Genomic DNA, 17,820 nt, shown 5'->3' on the forward strand with positions numbered 1-17,820 from the left:
GACTCGGGAAACGTAATATTAATAAATCACCGAGAGCAGATTGCTTGCACCCGTGGGTACTTGGGGAACTCAGTCAATTAATTTCCAGACCATTGTTCCTAATTTTTACTGACAGTCTACTGACTGGAATGGTACCAGCTGATTGGAGAAAAGCCAATGTAGCAATAATATTTAAAGAGCCAAAATACATCCCTGGGAATTACAGACCAGTTATCAATAGTATGCAACATCAATAGTATGCAAGCTCTTGGTGGGGATAAGGGACTATATATACAAGATTTTAGTAATGAGAACGGTATCATTAGCAGTAATCGGCATGGATTCATGAAGAATTGTTATTGCCAAACCAATCTATTAACATTCTATGAGGAGGGGAGCTGCCATCTCTAGATAAGAAAGGCCTGTAGATGTGGTGTATCTGAATTTTGCAAAAGCACATGACACAGTTCCCCATAAAATTTTTACTGTACAAAATAAGGTCCATTGGCATGGACCATAGGATGAGTACATGGATTGAAAAGTGGCTACAAGGGCGTGTTCAGAGGGTGGTGATAAATGGGGGAGTACTCGGAATGGTCAGGGGTGGGTAGTGGGGTCCCCCAGGGTTCTGTGCTGGGACCAATCCTGTTTAATTTGTTCATAAACGACCTGGAGGATGGGCTAAACAGTTCAATCTCTGTATTTGCGAATGACAATAAGCTAAGCAGGGCAATAACTTCTCCGCAGGTTGTGTAAACCTTGCAAGAAGATCTGAACAAATTAATGGGGTGGGCAACTACATGGCAAATTAGGTTTAATGTAGAACAATTTTAAAATAATGCATTTGGGTGGCAAAAATATGAATGCAATCTAGTCACTAGGAGGTGAACCTCTGGTGGAATCTAGGATGGAAAGGACCTGCTGGTCCTAGTAGATAGGCTCAGCAATGCCAAGCTGCTGCTAACAAAGGAAACCGAATATTGGCATGCATTAAAAAGGGGATTAACTACAGGGATAAAGCGATAATTCTCCCACTCTACAAGACTCTGGTCCAGCCTCACCTGGAGTATGCCGTCCAGTTCTGGGCACCGGTGCTCAGGAAGGATGTACTGGAAATGGAGCGAGTACAGAGAAGGGCAACAAAGCTATTTAAAGGGTCTGGAGGATATTCGTTATGAAGAAAGATTGCGAGCACTGAACTTATTCTCTCTGGAGAAGAGACGCTTGAAAGGGGATTTGATTTCAATTTACAAATACCATACTGGTGACCCCACAATAGGGATAAAACTTTTTTGCAGAAGGGAGTTTAATAAGGCAAGTGGCCACTCACTAAAATTAGAAGAAAAGAGGTTTAGCCTTAAACTGCGTAGAGGGTTCCTTAGACCCCTTTTCACATGGAGCGCCTGCAAAGCGCCTCTTCTTTTGCTTCAATGTGAAAGGCCGAGGGCTTTCACACTGGAGTGGTGCGCTGGCAGGACACTCAAAAAAGTCCTGCAAGCAGCATCTTGAAATCAAATGGGCAGCGGCGCTTTGCAGGTACTTTTAATCCTTTTTTCTGGCCATTAGCGGGGGCTAAAAGTGGCCGAAAAGCGCTGCAAAAACATTGGTAAAGAGCTGCTAAAAATAGCGGCGCTTTACCGCCGACACCCGGGTGCTGCCAGTGTGAAAGTGCCCTAACTGTAAGAGCCGCAAGAATATGAAATTCCCTTCCACAGGTGGTGGTTTCAGCGGGGGACATCGAAAGTTTTAAAGAACTATTAGATAAGCACCTGAACGACTGCAACATACAGGGATAGACAATGTAATACTGACATATAATCACACACATAGGTTGCACTTGATGGACTTGTGTATTTTTTCAACCTCACCTACTATGTAACTATGTTTAAAATATTAGCCCACTGATCTGCCTAGTGGTCCCTAAGGGGGTGCTACATTTGCAATAAACTAAAGACAGCTAGTACAAAGTACAAGCAAAATAGTTATTGAAAAGTATAAGGATGCCAAATATAGAAAGTTTACTGGAAATAGTTCTACTGCTCAAGGACCTAGAAGAATCATCTCAAACATACCCCAATTGGCTATTGGACCCCAAATATGAATGATTGGATCTCAAACCCCTAGCTATATATTGTCTAAGTTTGTAGTAGGGTTACCAACCCCACAGTCTGTCTGATAAAATGAGATAGGATGACAGCTGCATCCGTAACTATTGTGCACATGCAGTTTTTGATTTGACCAAAGTTGTAACTACTACGAATTGTCACTGAGACCCTCCATAGTGGTGTAACACCTTTTCTAAATAAAAACAAATGCTTTGGATACAAATACAGTCCAGAAAGCTTGCAACCTTAACTTCCCTTTTAACCAAATATACCGTCAAGGTGTGGGACACAATGTGGCATGGAAATGGATAATTTTTCACTTGATACCCCTGACTGCCAATCCTCAATTTAATATCAGGGCTGGATGAGCATGCATTCCATCTCTGGGAAACAGATGATATACCCTATTATGATGAGTACATCATTTCTCAGTCTACAAGGCTGTAGGATAAAATGTGTGCTTTCACCATTAGACTTTTGAAGGTGGAATCAAGTTCCAAGAAGTCTCTAAACTAGTGCGTTCTATGAAGGATTTAAATTCTATAGAAAAGCTATTTGTTTATGCTAAAGCCCTTACCTACTTACCTACTAGATTGCACTTTTGTACAAATTTCTTCTTACTCCTAATTACAAGGCCCCCCCCATCTTGCACAGCTGAATGGGTAGGAGAATTAGAGAATTAGAGCAGAATTTGTCACTAGATGAAACAAACAAGATATTGAAATTGGTTCATTCATCTTCCATAAATTTTGCTGTTGAAAGTAATTATAAATTGTGTTTAAATAAATGGCATCAACAGGTAGCTCCACTATGCTGCAGATATAATGAAGACTTGGGGACATTGTCCTATATAGGGTGGAAGTGCCCTCTAATTTGTATATACTGGAGGCAAACTCTTGAACAGGTTGATAAAATCTCACCGCTCGCTCTCTCTCCCCCTCAAGTCGATGGTCTTGTGCCACAAAACCAAAATCTCAATCTCAAAATATTAAAAAATGCTACACCACTTACTGAACATGGCTAGAATTTTCCAAAACATCAACCAAAAACGAAAAATTGTATACTCACATTTCTGTAATTTTTCCTCTCCTGGTGAATCTTCATGGCAGCATACAATGGGTTGTGGCTCTGCCCCCACAACCTGATAGGACTGGTTAACTATAAATCAAAGACAGACCCGGCTCACAGCATTCTCTGTAACACTCCCCATTTGGCTGGGAATCTGTATGCTGACATGAAGATGCACCAGGAAAGGAAAATTTCGGAAAGGCGAGTATACAATTTTCCTTTTCCTGGTGCTTCATGGCAGCATACAATGGGAACTCTCCCGCCATATGGGAGGGTGCAGGAAGAATTTTGTAATTGGTAGTGTATGTATGCACCATTTATTTTACTGTTGTGAGCCGGGTTCACCTATTAAAGTGTAATTAAGGTGTCCTGGCAGGATCATATTGCTGACTTGCAAATAGGGATGGGCTATCTGTTTGACTCGAACATTGGCTGTTCGCCCATTCGCCAAGCAGCGAACAATTTCGAAAAGCTGCGGAACACCCTTTAAAAGTTTATGGGAGGAATATCAAGTGCTAATTTTAAAGGTTAATATGCAAGTTATTGTCATAAAAAGTGTTTGGGGACCTGGGTCCTGCCCCAGGGGACATATACCAATGCAAAAAAAAGTTTTTAAAGGCCGTTTTTTCGGGAGCAGTGATTTTAATAATGCAATAAAAGTAAAATATTCCTTTAAGCAAAATGACATTTCTAAATGAAAAAAGTCATTTAAAAGTACTAGCACTAGTGCTGGCTATTAATGAATTGTCGATCCCAACAATACACATAAGTCATTGAAAAAAAAAAGTGTGGGGGTCCCCCAAAATTCCATTACCAGGCCCTTCAGGTCTGGTATGGATATTAAGGGGAACTCTGCACCAAAATGTAAAAAAAAATGGTGTGGGGTTCCCCCCAAAATCCATACCACTTTCTTTCGTTCAGGATGGGGGAGCGCTCTCTCATCCCCCCCCCCCTTTAACTGCAGCCTGCCAGGTTGGGTGCTCGGATAAGGGTCTGGTCTGTGCATTTTTGGGGGAACCCCACTTTTTTTTTTTCTCCAATGACTTCCAATGACTTTGATGTGTATTGTCGGGACCGACAATTCTTTAATAGCCAGCACTAGTGCTAGTACTTTTTAAATGACTTTTTTCCTTTAGAAATATAATTTTGCTCTCGGGCTGTTATAAACACAGGAAATGTAAGGTACCTGGTAGTTGAGCCTGACTGGTGGAAGGAGACCTCTCTTAAGCGCTGGTTCAGGAGCCACTGGAAGTGGGAACAGTGGTCTCTTGAGCACAGTGGGTAGGAGGGCCTGATGCGGTTCTGGCAGAAGCAGATGATGGGCTGGAAGGATGCCCCTCAGGGATGGCTGAGCTGCGGATGTAGGTAGGCAGATGCAGGCCGGTAGGCAGGCAGGTAGCTGAGAAGGCAGCAGCAGGATGCTTGACAAGCAGGCTGGAAGCAGCGTCACAGGACACAGGCAAAGCAAAGTCAGACAGTCCGTTCAGCAGGAGATCAGGCAGATATGAACAAAGGGATGATCCAGGAGTAGTCAGGCAGGCAGGGGTTCGGCAACAGGTAATCAAGATAAACAAGGTCAGACAAGCCGGGTCGGATTGGAGACTGGAGAATGGTCAGACGTAGCCTGGTAACTAGCAAATACAACAACAGGCAGAAAACAGGAACTCAGGTACAGAGCTGCAGACAAACAGCACCTGACAGAAGCACCTGTCATTCTTTTAAAGGGCCCTTGGCGCCAAAACAGCGCTAGCGCGAACGGGCGCACGGGCGCGCGCTCGCACTCGCGAACGCGCGTACGGGCACACGCGGGAGTGCTCCGGCGCCCCCTGGTGGGGAATTAAGCGGAATTGTCCTGGAAGAGCTTCTTGTGCACCTGCGTGCACGCATATTTGCCCGACGGCCACTGATATGCCCCTGACATTGCCCCCTCCCAACGGGCAGCCTCCGGATGCCCAGAATACCCTTCTTTTCAGGATGAGCAGAGAAGTAAGCATGGATCAAACGTCTGGCATGAATATTACAGTCAGGTTCCCATGAATTATTTTCCGGACCATACCCCTTCCATTTAATCAAAAACTGTACTTGCCCAGATCTCTTTCTGCAATCAAGGATGGCCTCCACTTCATATTCCTCGTTGCCGTCCACCAGAACCGGTTCAGGGACCCTGGTGCCCCTGTCAGGAAAAGGATCATCTACAGCAGGTTTCAAAAGTGACACGTGAAACACAGGGTGGATCTTGAGTGAATCAGGTAAACACAATTCATAGGACACCTCATTAATCTTTCTTTTCACAGGGAAGGGCCCAATGAACTTAGGAGCAAGCTTCTTAGTAGGACAGGTTAATCTAATATTATCAGTAGACAGCCATACCTTGTCACCAAGCTGAAGGTTTAGGTCTCCTCTTCTTTTCTGATCAAAGAACCTTTTGTTGTCCGCTTGTGCCTTGGATAACGCTTCCCGTAAGATTCGGTTATTATGACTGAGGAACTGCACTGTGTCCTGGACGGCTGGAACTGAGGTTTCTGAAAGAAAATCTGGTAAAAAAGATGCATGAAAACCATAGTTGGAAAAGAAAGGGGATTGACCCGTAGCAGAGTGGCTGGCATTGTTATAGGCGAATTCCGCTAAGGGCAGCAGAGATACCCAATCATCCTGCACAAAAGATGTAAAACACCTTATGTACTGCTCCAGTGTCTGATTTGTCCTTTCAGTTTGCCCATTTGTTTGGGGATGGTATGCTGAGGACAGGGCTAATTCAATTTTCAGAATTTCACAAAGGGCTCTCCAAAAACGTGATGTAAACTGCACCCCCCTATCGGACACTATATTTGCAGGGATTCCATGTAGCCTGACAATCTCCTTAATGAACACACGGGCCGTCTCCACAGCAGAGGGTGTTCCTTTTAGGGGCACAAAGTGGGCCATTTTGGACAGCCGGTCGACAACCACAAAGATCGCCGAACATCCTTCAGAGCAAGGCAGTTCAACTATAAAGTCCATTGCTATCATCCTCCAGGGCCTATCTGGTATAGGCAATGGTCTCAGTAGTCCCCAAGCTCTGTTCCTGGGAGTCTTATTCTGGATGCAGACAGAACATGAGTTGACATATTTCTTGCAGAATTCCTTTAGGTTAGGCCACCAAAAGGTGCGCTGCACCAGCTCAAGGGTCTTACGGACCCCAAAATGTCCTGCAAGTGGGTGGTCATGCAGAAGTGTCAGTACCTTGACTCGGGCGCTCTCTGGTACAAAAATTTGACTTCCTCTCCACAATAGTCCATCACAAGGTGTTAAAGAGGATCCCTGAAGACTTGAAGGTTCTGGAGATGCTTCTCTGATCATGGACAGAAGATCTGTTTGAAGAAGAAGGAAGCTATTTGCCAGCAAAATAGTGTCAGGTACAGAAAAGTCTTTAGGGTTATCAAACATGCGCGACAGCGCGTCTGGTTTTACGTTTTTGGATCCAGGCCGGTAGGTAATGTGAAAACAGAACCATGTGAAAAATAGAGCCCAACGGGCTTGTCTGGGTTTTAACCTCTTGGCAGATCTTAAATATTCGAGATTCTTGTGGTCTGTATAAATCAGTACTGGATGGACTGCGCCTTCTAGCAAGTACCTCCATTCCTCCAAAGCTGTCTTGATAGCGAGTAGCTCTCGATGCCCCACATCATAGTTCCGCTCAGCCGGTGAAAGTTTCCGAGAAAAGAAACCTACGGGATGCATCAAGTCCTTGTTGCCTTGTCGTTGGGAAGCACCGACGGCTACTTCGGACGCATCAACCTCCAGGATAAAAGGTAAGGATGGATCCGGATGGCTAAGGATCGGGGCTGATGTAAAACGTCTTTTTAATTCTTCAAAGGCCCCCTGGGCTTCCGGGTTCCAATGGAAGCGAGAGTTCTGCTTGGTTAGCTGCGTGATGGGGGAGATGATAGCAGAAAACCCCCTAATGAACTTCCTATAAAAGTTTGCAAACCCAATGAAGCGTTGTACGCCCTTTTTGTCCATGGGAGCTGGCCACTCTAACACAGCAGATACCTTCTGAGGGTCCATTTTGATGCCGGTTGGGGAGATCACTAACCCCAGGAACTGAATCTCCTTCTGTTCAAATTGGCACTTCTCCGCCTTAGCATACAGTCTGTGCAAACGGAGTCGGGTCAAGACTTTACGGACATGTTCCCTATGTTGCTCAAGTGAACTGGAGAAGATTAGAATGTCATCCAGATAGACAATTAAAAAGATGTCCAGGAAATCTCTAAACACATCATTGACCAGATGCTGGAACGTGGCGGGAGCATTACATAGACCAAAGGGCATGACAAGATATTCATAGTGTCCGAAACGGGTCCGGAAAGCCGTCTTCCACTCGTCCCCGGCCCGAATGCGGACTAGATTGTAAGCCCCTCTCAGATCCAGCTTGGTAAAGATAGTAGCCGACCTCAGCTTCTGGAACAGTTCAGGTATCAGTGGCAGCGGGTAACGGTTTTTGACTGTAATGTTGTTTAACTCCCGATAGTCCACACAGGGGCGAAGAGACTGATCCTTCTTAGAAACAAAAAATATTCCGGCACCAGCTGGTGAAGTAGAAGGTCGGATGAAGCCTTTTTTGAGGTTTTCATTTATGTAAACCTTAAGTGCCTCTTGTTCCTTTTCGGACAGCGGAAAAATGCGTCCAAAAGGAATCTCAGCCCCAGGAAGCAGCTCAATTGGGCATTCATAGGGACGATGGTGAGGCAGGGTGTCTGCCCCCTTCTTGCTGAACACATCCGCAAATTCCCGATAGACTTCTGGTACATCTTGGAGCAGGTCTGGATCAATGTCCATACAAAGTAAAGTAGCAGCAGGTTTAGAGGATTCTGGTAGGCAATGTCTTTGGCAATAGGGTGACTGGAACTTGATCTCGCCCGTGACCCAGTTAACAAGAGGGTTGTGGGCCTGGAGCCAGGGCATGCCCAAAATGATTGGACATAGTGGAGATGAAATAACATCCAGGGTTAGGATCTCTTGGTGCTGAGATGAGCAGGTGGCAGACAGAGGAATGGTTTCTTGAGAGACCTGTCCAGATCTTATGTGGGACCCATCGGCCAAGAAAACTGAGAGTCTGTGTGTCTTGTTCTTTAAAGGCAGATTCTGTTGGGTGGCAAAAGCAGAGTCCACAAAGCAGCTACATGCCCCAGAATCAACAATGGCGTTGACCTGGATTGTTCTTCCCTGGAGCTGTAATGAGAGAGGGAGGACAAGTTGAGTTGTATTGGCGGTTAAAGCGGATAAACTAGTCGAAGTAGAAGAAAAGCACTTACGAGTCTTAACTGGACAGTTGCTCACATAGTGGCCTGTCCCACAACAGTAGAGACAGAGGTTTAACTGGCGTCTGCGCGCCCGTTCCTCTGGGGTCAGGGTAGCACGCATAAGTCCCAGTTGCATAGGTTCGGGGGCATCGGTTGTTTGGGTGACTGGACTCGGGTAAGCAGAAGGTAGGAATCGGGAGGCAGGAACCGGAGCTCTTGCAGTCATCCACATAGGGCGTGTTTGTTGTGAAGAGCGTTCAGACCTGCGCTCACGAAGGCGTCGGTCAATCTGGATGGTAATGGCGATGAGTTCCTCAAGGGTATCAGGCATCCCTACCCGAGCAAGCTCATCCTTAAGACCTTCGGATAGCCCCATGCGGAACTGGTGACGTAAGGCTGCGTTGTTCCATTGAGTGTCCGCGCTCCAGCGTCGAAAGTCCGTTACATAGTCCTCGGCCGGCCTACGGCCTTGCTGGAACGCGAACAAAGCTGCCTCAGTGGTGGCAGTCCGTTGAGGGTCCTCATAAAGCTGGGCCATGGCTTCAAAGAAGGCGGGCAAGGACTGGACCTGTGTAGCGTTGGTTTCAAGCAGGCGGTGGGCCCAGGTCTGAGGTTCCCCCTGAAGAAGGGATATAACAAATCCCACCTTGGTAGCCTCCAAGGAAAAAGTCAGTGGTTGTAGAGCAAAATAGAGTTGGCAAGCGCTGCGGAAGGCCAAAAATTTTGTTCGGTCACCAGAAAACTTTTCGGGGGTAGGCACTCTTGGCTCAGGTGGAAGCATAACCACAGAGGGCGGTGCAGCAGCCTGTACTGGAGCGGCTGCAGAAGTAGGGGCCACACTACCGGGCCCACTGAGGTTTAATACTTGACCCTCCAGTCTGTTGTAACTGTCTTGTAAGGTCTGCACTGCCTGGGTAAGTGCTGCTAGGTGCGTGCAGATCTCCTTGATGGGAGAGGTCTCTCCTGCAGGCTCAGTCATGGCTGTTTGTACTGTAAGGTACCTGGTAGTTGAGCCTGACTGGTGGAAGGAGACCTCTCTTAAGCGCTGGTTCAGGAGCCACTGGAAGTGGGAACAGTGGTCTCTTGAGCACAGTGGGTAGGAGGGCCTGATGCGGTTCCGGCAGAAGCAGATGATGGGCTGGAAGGATGCCCCTCAGGGATGGCTGAGCTGCGGATGTAGGTAGGCAGATGCAGGCCGGTAGGCAGGCAGGTAGCTGAGAAGGCAGCAGCAGGATGCTTGACAAGCAGGCTGGAAGCAGCGTCACAGGACACAGGCAAAGCAAAGTCAGACAGTCCGTTCAGCAGGAGATCAGGCAGATATGAACAAAGGGATGATCCAGGAGTAGTCAGGCAGGCAGGGGTTCGGCAACAGGTAATCAAGATAAACAAGGTCAGACAAGCCGGGTCGGATTGGAGACTGGAGAATGGTCAGACGTAGCCGGGTCACTAGCAAATACAACAACAGGCGGAAAACAGGAACTCAGGTACAGAGCTGCAGACAAACAGCACCTGACAGAAGCACCTGTCATTCTTTTAAAGGGCCCTTGGCGGCAAAACAGCGCTAGCGCGAACGGGCGCGCGCACGGGCGCGCGCACTCGCGAACGTGCGTACGGGCACACGCGGGAGTGCTCCGGCGCCCCCTGGTGGGGAATTAAGCGGAATTGTCCTGGAAGAGCTTCTTGTGCACCTGCGTGCACGCATATTTGCCCGACGGCCACTGATATGCCCCTGACAGGAAACATGCGCTACTTTACAGACATACTATAGACACCCCCCCAGGTACGAATTTTAAAGGAATATTTCACTTTTATTGTTTCACTTTAAGCATTATTAAAATCACTGCTCCCAAAAAAAACGGCTGTTTCTTTAAAACTTTTCTTTGCATTGATACATGTCCCCTGTGGCAGGACCTGGGTCCCCAAACACTTTTTATGACAACTTGCATATTAACCTTTAAAATTGGCATTTTTTATTTTTCATGTTCGTGTCCCATAGACTTTAACGACAGTTTCCGTCCAACCCACAGGAATGGCAGACTGTGGCCTCCCAGATCGCTGACCATTGGGACTTTCCCAACTGTGTAGGGGCGATCGATGGGAAGCATGTTCGCGTTGTGCCACCACCCCATTCGGGGTCTTACTGCTTTAATTATAAGGGGTTTAATAGTGTAGTATTGATGGCGGTGGTCTCGGCACAATTGGATTTTATGTTCGTGGACGTGGGGAAGAACAGCCGGATGTCGGACGGAGGAGTCTTCGCACAGACAGAGTTGTGACAGCGTCTCCAGACTGGTGGCCTGGGATTGCCACCTGATGCCGAGAACGTTGATGGACTCCCCTCTGTTTTCATCGCAGATGAAGCCTTTGCTCTTGGCGAGCACCTGATTAGGCCTTTCCCCCGAAGGTCCCTCACCCCGGAGAGGAGGGTATTTAATTACCGGCCAGAGCGAGAAGAGTTGTGGAGAATGCCTTCGGGATTATGGCCAGCCGGTTCTGTTTGTTCCTCTCGGCCATCAATATGGCGGACTATAAAATCAATTATGTCATCATGGCTTGTTGCATTCTACATAATTTTTTAAGACATTCTACAACATATCTCACTTCTGTTGAGCCTGAGGCCGGACTTAGTGCTGAATCTGCACTCGCAGGCCTGGATACTGGCCGTACTGGCTTGGCCCCCCAAACCGCCAGTCAAGTGCGGGACAGATATGTCAATTATTTTAATGGTAGGGGGGCCATTGCAATGCCAGAACATCTTTAAAATTTTACAAAATTTAAAAGAAAATTTCGATCAAATCTCTTGTTTTTGTTCTTGTTTGCATTTATTTTTGGCTGTCTCCTAGTGCACTTGTAGTGGCAAGTGCATTTCCCTTTAGTCAATAAGGCACTTTGTCACTGTAAATGCCAAAAAAATTACTAAACTGGTGTTGAGTATTGAAATAAGCCACACATATTGTAGTAGTAAAAACATTTTACTGTGCGCACATTCAAAGGTGCATTTTTTTTTTTTTTTTTTTTAACAATATAATTTTTTTTTTATTTTTTGGGGTTATTTTAGGCATATTTATCCAAAAATATTTGTTTTGACAAATTTTTGTTTTACAACAGGGTTTTTTCACATATAATAAAAAAAAAAACTCAGGAACTTACAAAGTTCAACATGTCAAAAACTGTGCTGGTGATGCCACCCATGTAAAAGCAAAATTTAGCAGATGCACACAAATTGTGAGTCCAAATGGGTAAAGTCAACATGTGCTATCTCCCATCATGGGGGATCAGTGGATGTGTTTTGTGTGTGCAATTCCTTTCCTCTCACAAACTAGCATTATGAGGAAGGGGTTGCAAACACAAAACAAGTACATTGAGATCCCCTGATGGCAGATAGCACATGATGACACACCGTGTGCATCTGCTAAATTTGGCTTTTACTATTTCACAACTTTAAAAAAATTAAAAAATAGAACATTTTCCAATGAAATGAAGAACATGATTGATGTTTTAGGCAAAAAGTGATTATATTCTCGGTCGATATTTGGTGTTTTTTACTTAATCGGCATCGGCTGATTGTGCTGATAAAAAAGGCCGATATCAGTGGACTTGCAAATGACTTCTGTAATAGAAGTCAATACAAGTTGCCTGAAAACTTCTGTGAAGAGACTTCTCCCCTCCTCTGGGCAGCCTGCCAAATCTGATAAAAAGAACCTGAAGGATAGAATGTTTACACTTATGAATGAACTGAGCTCCTTGTGTAGAATCTCTCAGTTTAACCATTTAAAGACTAAATCTTTTCTGACTCTTGTTGCTTACAAGTAAAAATCCTGTATTCTCTGCTAGAAAAACACTTAGAACCCCCAAACGTTATATATATATTTTTTTTAGCATTTAGCAGAGACCCTAGGGAATAAAATAGCAGTTGTTGCAATATTTTATGTCACATGGTATTTGCGCAGCGGTCTTTCAAATGCAATATTTTTTGAAAAAATACACTAATAAATTTAAAAAAAACTAGGCAGTAAAGTTAGCCCATTTTTTTCATCCAAAAGTTTTGATTACCTGTTTTTGTGTATTTAATATTTAAGATATAATTTTTTTTATTTTTTTTTTATATCTAAATTCTACATACAAGTGAACTGATTGGAGGTTTGTTTTGTTTAATAAATGTTTAAATGTAAAAAATTTTCTGTATCACTTAAGGTTGCTTGCACACTGGAGCAAGCATGCGTTGACGGTAAAACGCTGCTAGTTTTAGCGGCGCTTTACCGTCATTTTAGCGGCGCTATTCGGCTGCTAGCAGGGCGCTTATAACCCAGCTAGCAGCCGAGGAAGGGGTTAAATGCGCCCCTGAAGCGCTGCTGCCGAAACGCTTTGCAGGCGCTTCGGCAGCGGTGCGCATTCATTTCAATGGGCAGGAGTGGTGGAGGAGTGGTATACACCGCTCCAAAGATGCCGCTTGCAGGACTTTTTTTTAACATCCTGCCAGCACATCGCCTCAGTGTGAAAGCACTCGGGATATCACACTGAGACTGCAGGGGAGCCGTTTTACAGGCACTTTACAGGTGCTATTTTTAGCTCAAAAGCGCCTGAAAAACGCCCCAGTGTGAAAGGGGTCTAACTGTTAGATTTTATGAGATGAAGGGAAAAAAAAAATAATATAATATATAATATATCGGCCCAAAAAAATTGGCGTCACATATCGGCCATCGGCCACTGCGATTTCCAAATATCGGCATCGGCCAGAGAAAAACCCATATCGTCGACCTCTAATATGCACGCCTAAATAGAGTACCTTAAGCTGGGGTGTCAGTTACTCACTTGGTGGGGTGCAAATCTCGCCCACTTCCTCCACCTCTCCTTCCTCAAGATCGTCGGGTGGGCGTGGTCTTGGGCTGGGGCTTGGGGTAATTCCCGATTCAGGCTGGTGACGTGGGGGGGTGGGGTCCTGGGATCCTCTGACTGTTGTCTGAGTCTTTTCTCCCCTATGAGAATGAAACAAAAGGTATACTTAACAATGATGTTTCTGGACAGAAATAGGAATATGAAATTGCTTTGAAGTGGTGGACAATTGTCTGTTTGTTTAAAAAAAATATTTTAAGACAGGATTCAAATTCCCTTTTAACAAAACTGCAATACTTAACATGTTTATGCAAATTTCACAGATGGAGACACCAAGTATCCCCTGGAGCCCCTGTGTGGATTACCCTCAAAAATGTTCTCTGGTGTCACACAGTACACTAGTGCTCGTGAGTCCAGTTGTGGAAACAGCTGCTGTGTCCTGTCGTTACATTACACTGAATCATTTTTTAATAAGCATTCTAGTTTCAAACACATCTACACAACATCCAAAACTTAATTTAATACGACAAATTATCAAGACCTAAATGTATGTACAACCCTGTAACATCGTATTTCTTGCAAAACAAACGCCATTTTATTATAATCCATATGTAGTTTCAAAAGAACGATCTTTACGAACGATGCTGTATAAACGAAAAGCATATGGATCAGCATGCAAGTTAAGTATCTCAATAGGAATACACAAGAAGTACTTACTTTTTTTTAAGCACCTTCTTGATTCGGCAATATTTAGGCTCCCTAGTTTTTAGGTCAGACCAGCGCTTCCTCAATTATTCTTTAGCCCGTTTAATTCCAAATTTTTCCTCAATAGTGGTGACAACTGAGGACATTATTTTGTCCTTCCGCATATCGGGTCTGGTGTACGGTCCTTTTTTGCCATCATAGTCCTCCCTCCTCAATATGGCCACCATCTCCACCATCTCTTCAAAGGCCATGTTGGTGGCCTTATATCTCCTTATATCTCATATATATTCTGTAAAAAATAATACTGGGCATTTGGACTGACATTACAGTTTTTTATCTTGTGTCTTGTCTTTCAGATAGAATGAATCCCTTTAAGGAGGAGAATTTTTTCACTCAGTTTATTGACCTCTATCAAGAGAACCGAAACCTGTGGGTTAAGTTAGTGGAAAAATAAAATTGGGATCTTGCGGAATATGTACAGACGGGAACACAAGAAGATGCAGGATTTCCTCAAATCAGGAGTAGCAGCAGACAAGGTTTATGTCCCCAAGCTGTGGTACTACCCCAAACTGAGATTTCTGGATGACCAGACAGAAGTAGGCAATCGCTTTCGACCCTTCCCTCTACCTCCACCCTTCCCTCCACCCTTCCCTCCACCTCAGCTGAGGCGTCCCAGGAAGAACCGGGCCCTTTCATCCTTGATGAAGTGGATGCGCCCAGCTGCAGCCAGGTATACTTTTTGGGGAATTTTGGATTGTGTAAATATTAATGATGTAAACTAAAATGTTTGCATTGCTTAAAAATCAATGATTTAATCACCTTTATTATTATGTATACATATCACTAGACAGTAGTGGCCAAAAATGTACTTCAAAGATTGAACAGCTAGAATAATAGTGGGGTCAAAATGATAGCCTTTTATATTTGTTTATAATTATATTTGCAAGTCATGAGCTGAAAATTGTGTGTGATTGAGGAAGCAAAAATTACAACTATGTCACTTTTTTTTTTTTATATACACAGGATGAGCTCAGCGAGGAGGAGGCCATGCTCAGTGGCAGGCAGGTGGTGGTTGGGCCCAGTAGAAGCCTCACCGAATGCCAGGTGCCTCCCCTCCGCATTACCACCAAAAGGCCCAGGAAGATGACCCGAACAGAGGAGAAATCACTTGCCCTCATTTGGGAAGCCAGCCAAATGCTGAGTAAACCCCCCCCCCCCTCCAATGCTGTAGAGGCCTATGGTACTTATTTGGCCACCAGGTTAATGGAACTTGAGGGGCAACGCCTCCTCTGTGAGGGGATTTTTTATGAGGCCCTTCAGAAGGGGTTGAGGGGCCAGCTTACTCAAACAAGCCATATTTCGGATGAAGCCCCTCCTCCTCCTCCTCCTGCCACAAGTACACCACCAGAGGCACAGCCTCCAAAAAAATGCTACAGAGAAGCGTGGAGGTAAGGCTGATAAACCTACAGAGCATCCAGTCTCCCAGATTTATCAATAATCTTATTGATTGGAGGTTTTCTATCTCGCACAACTCCAACTTCCTGTGCTGGTTGAGTTTTTTCAACTTTAGCCCTGGGCACAGATTATTACCTTATCTTTGTTCCGCTAGGAACAGAAGTGAACCAAATCCTCATCTCCTTTGGGCAATTGGAACGTTCAAGATTGCTATTTTTTTTTTTTTTTATTTAATCCGGCTACAAACTGGACCAGAATTTTTTACTTTTCCATCAACTCTGGTAGCCTGGCTGACTGGAAGAGATTGAAAGGTGGACATTCCACCTAGCAATGTTATATGATTGTTATGCTCATTGAATTACGCCCCTGCGTGGGTGAACATTTGTCATAATTTTATACTTTTTTCAATAAAAATTCTTGTACCATCCCTTAAACGTTCACCAATGTCACGCCAATATAGCTGTTATGGCCCACTGATCCTGAATATTTTCCATTCAGGTGTGTGCGCAAAGCTTCACACAGGCACACCCTGGATGAGTGCATCCTTAAAAGGACTTCCGCTGTTCTCCCATTACAGGTGCCTTAGATTTTTAAGGCTTCAAGATTGGGTACTTCTCCAGTTTCTTTACTAATCTTATTCTCAGTCTGTAGGATTTTGCCTCCTTGTATCTACTTGGGAGTTGCTGCCTGTATGTTAGACCTTTCTGAATTTTCTTTTTTTTTTTTTTTCCGGATGATATTCGCCCTGACCTGCTAGTGGTCACCCTTGAGATGGCTGTATTCTGTCTACTTCTAAATAGATTGGATCAGTTGTCTGATATCTTGCACCAGTTATATTTTCAAGTCTGGATCCGCCAACAATGACCACTTTGCCCTGACTGCGGGGAACACCACTCTTGAAAAAACATAAATTGACGTCTGCTGACACATCCGCAACTGAGTCTACCGCCAATTTCAGCTCTTGCAAAGCTTTTACCACCTTGTCTCTTCACTTCTTCCAGAAGGGCTTCTTTTAACCACTTCAATACTAAGCACTTTCCCCCTTTCCTGCCCAAGCAGCTTTCAGCGCTGTAACTTTTTAAATGACAATTGCGTGGTCGTGCTACACTGTACTCAAACAACATTTTTATAATTTTGTTCCCACAAATGGAACTTTCTTTTGGTGGTATTTTGATCTCCTCTGTGGTTTTTATTTTGCTAAACAAATTGTTATACAATTTTGTAAATTAGGTTTTCTCCCTCACTGATAGGTGGCACTGAAAGGCTGCACTGGGGGATTTTTATGGGTGGCACTGGTGGGTACTTATGGGTGGCACTGATAGGTGGCACTGATGGGTACTTATGGGTGGCACTGGTGGGTACTTATGGGTGGCACTGAAAGGCTGCACTTATGGGTGGCACTGATGGGTGGCACTGATTGCACTGATGGGTGGAACTGATTGCACTGGCAGGCATTGCTGATGGGTACACATTGGCATCTGCCCGGGCACTGATTGGCATATCCCTGGTGGTCCGGGGTGGCATACCTGGTCGGCATCCTTTATGGGTATCCCTGGTGGTCCTGGGTGGGCATCCGCAGGGGGGGGCTACGCTGATGAACAATCAGCACAGACCCCCCCATCAGAAGAGCCGCCGATCGGCTCTCCTCTACTCGCGTCTGTCAGACGCGAGTGAGGAAAAGCTGATAAACGGCTCTTCCTGTTTACACTGTGATCAGCTGTAATTGGACATGGCTGATCATGTGGTAAAGAGCCTCCATTAGAGTACCTGCTGTGGTACTGTTAAATGATTCACTTTGTGCAGATTTAAGTTTGCTTTGTTCCTTCCACCTTTTTTTTTTCTCCCGTGTATGCGCATTTGAGGATGTATTACTTTTATCACTGGCAAATTCCCCTGTATTTTTCTAGATTGGTAAAATCTGAGAGGGGCTAATGGTGTATTTTGATCAATACAATTCTATGTTACTATGTCCATATGTTGTTATATTGCAAGCAATGCATTACACATTTTGGTGTGGAAAAAATATTTTTGTACAGTATATACTCGAGTATAAGTCGAAATTTTCAGCCCCTTTTTTGGGGCCGAAAGTGCCCCCCTCGACTTATACTCGAGTCACCGCCGTCTGCCTACATGATTAGCCTGTCATGCAGGCAGACGGCGGCCAGCGTGTGCTACATACCACTCGGCAGCTTCTCACTGTTCCAAAGCCGCGCCTCCTCCTCATCTGTGATAGGCTGTACACTGACTGCCTATCACGGACATTCTCTCATCCTCGTCCGTGGTATGAGGATGAGAGAATGTCTGTGATAGGCTGACTGCTGGGAAATGGAGTTTTCTACCTATCATGGACGAGGAGGCGCGGCTTTTGAACAGTGACTGGCTGCCAAATAGTA

Source organism: Aquarana catesbeiana, linkage group LG12 (assembly GCF_042186555.1).
Source record: "Aquarana catesbeiana isolate 2022-GZ linkage group LG12, ASM4218655v1, whole genome shotgun sequence".
Taxonomy (NCBI): Eukaryota; Metazoa; Chordata; class Amphibia; order Anura; family Ranidae; genus Aquarana; species Aquarana catesbeiana.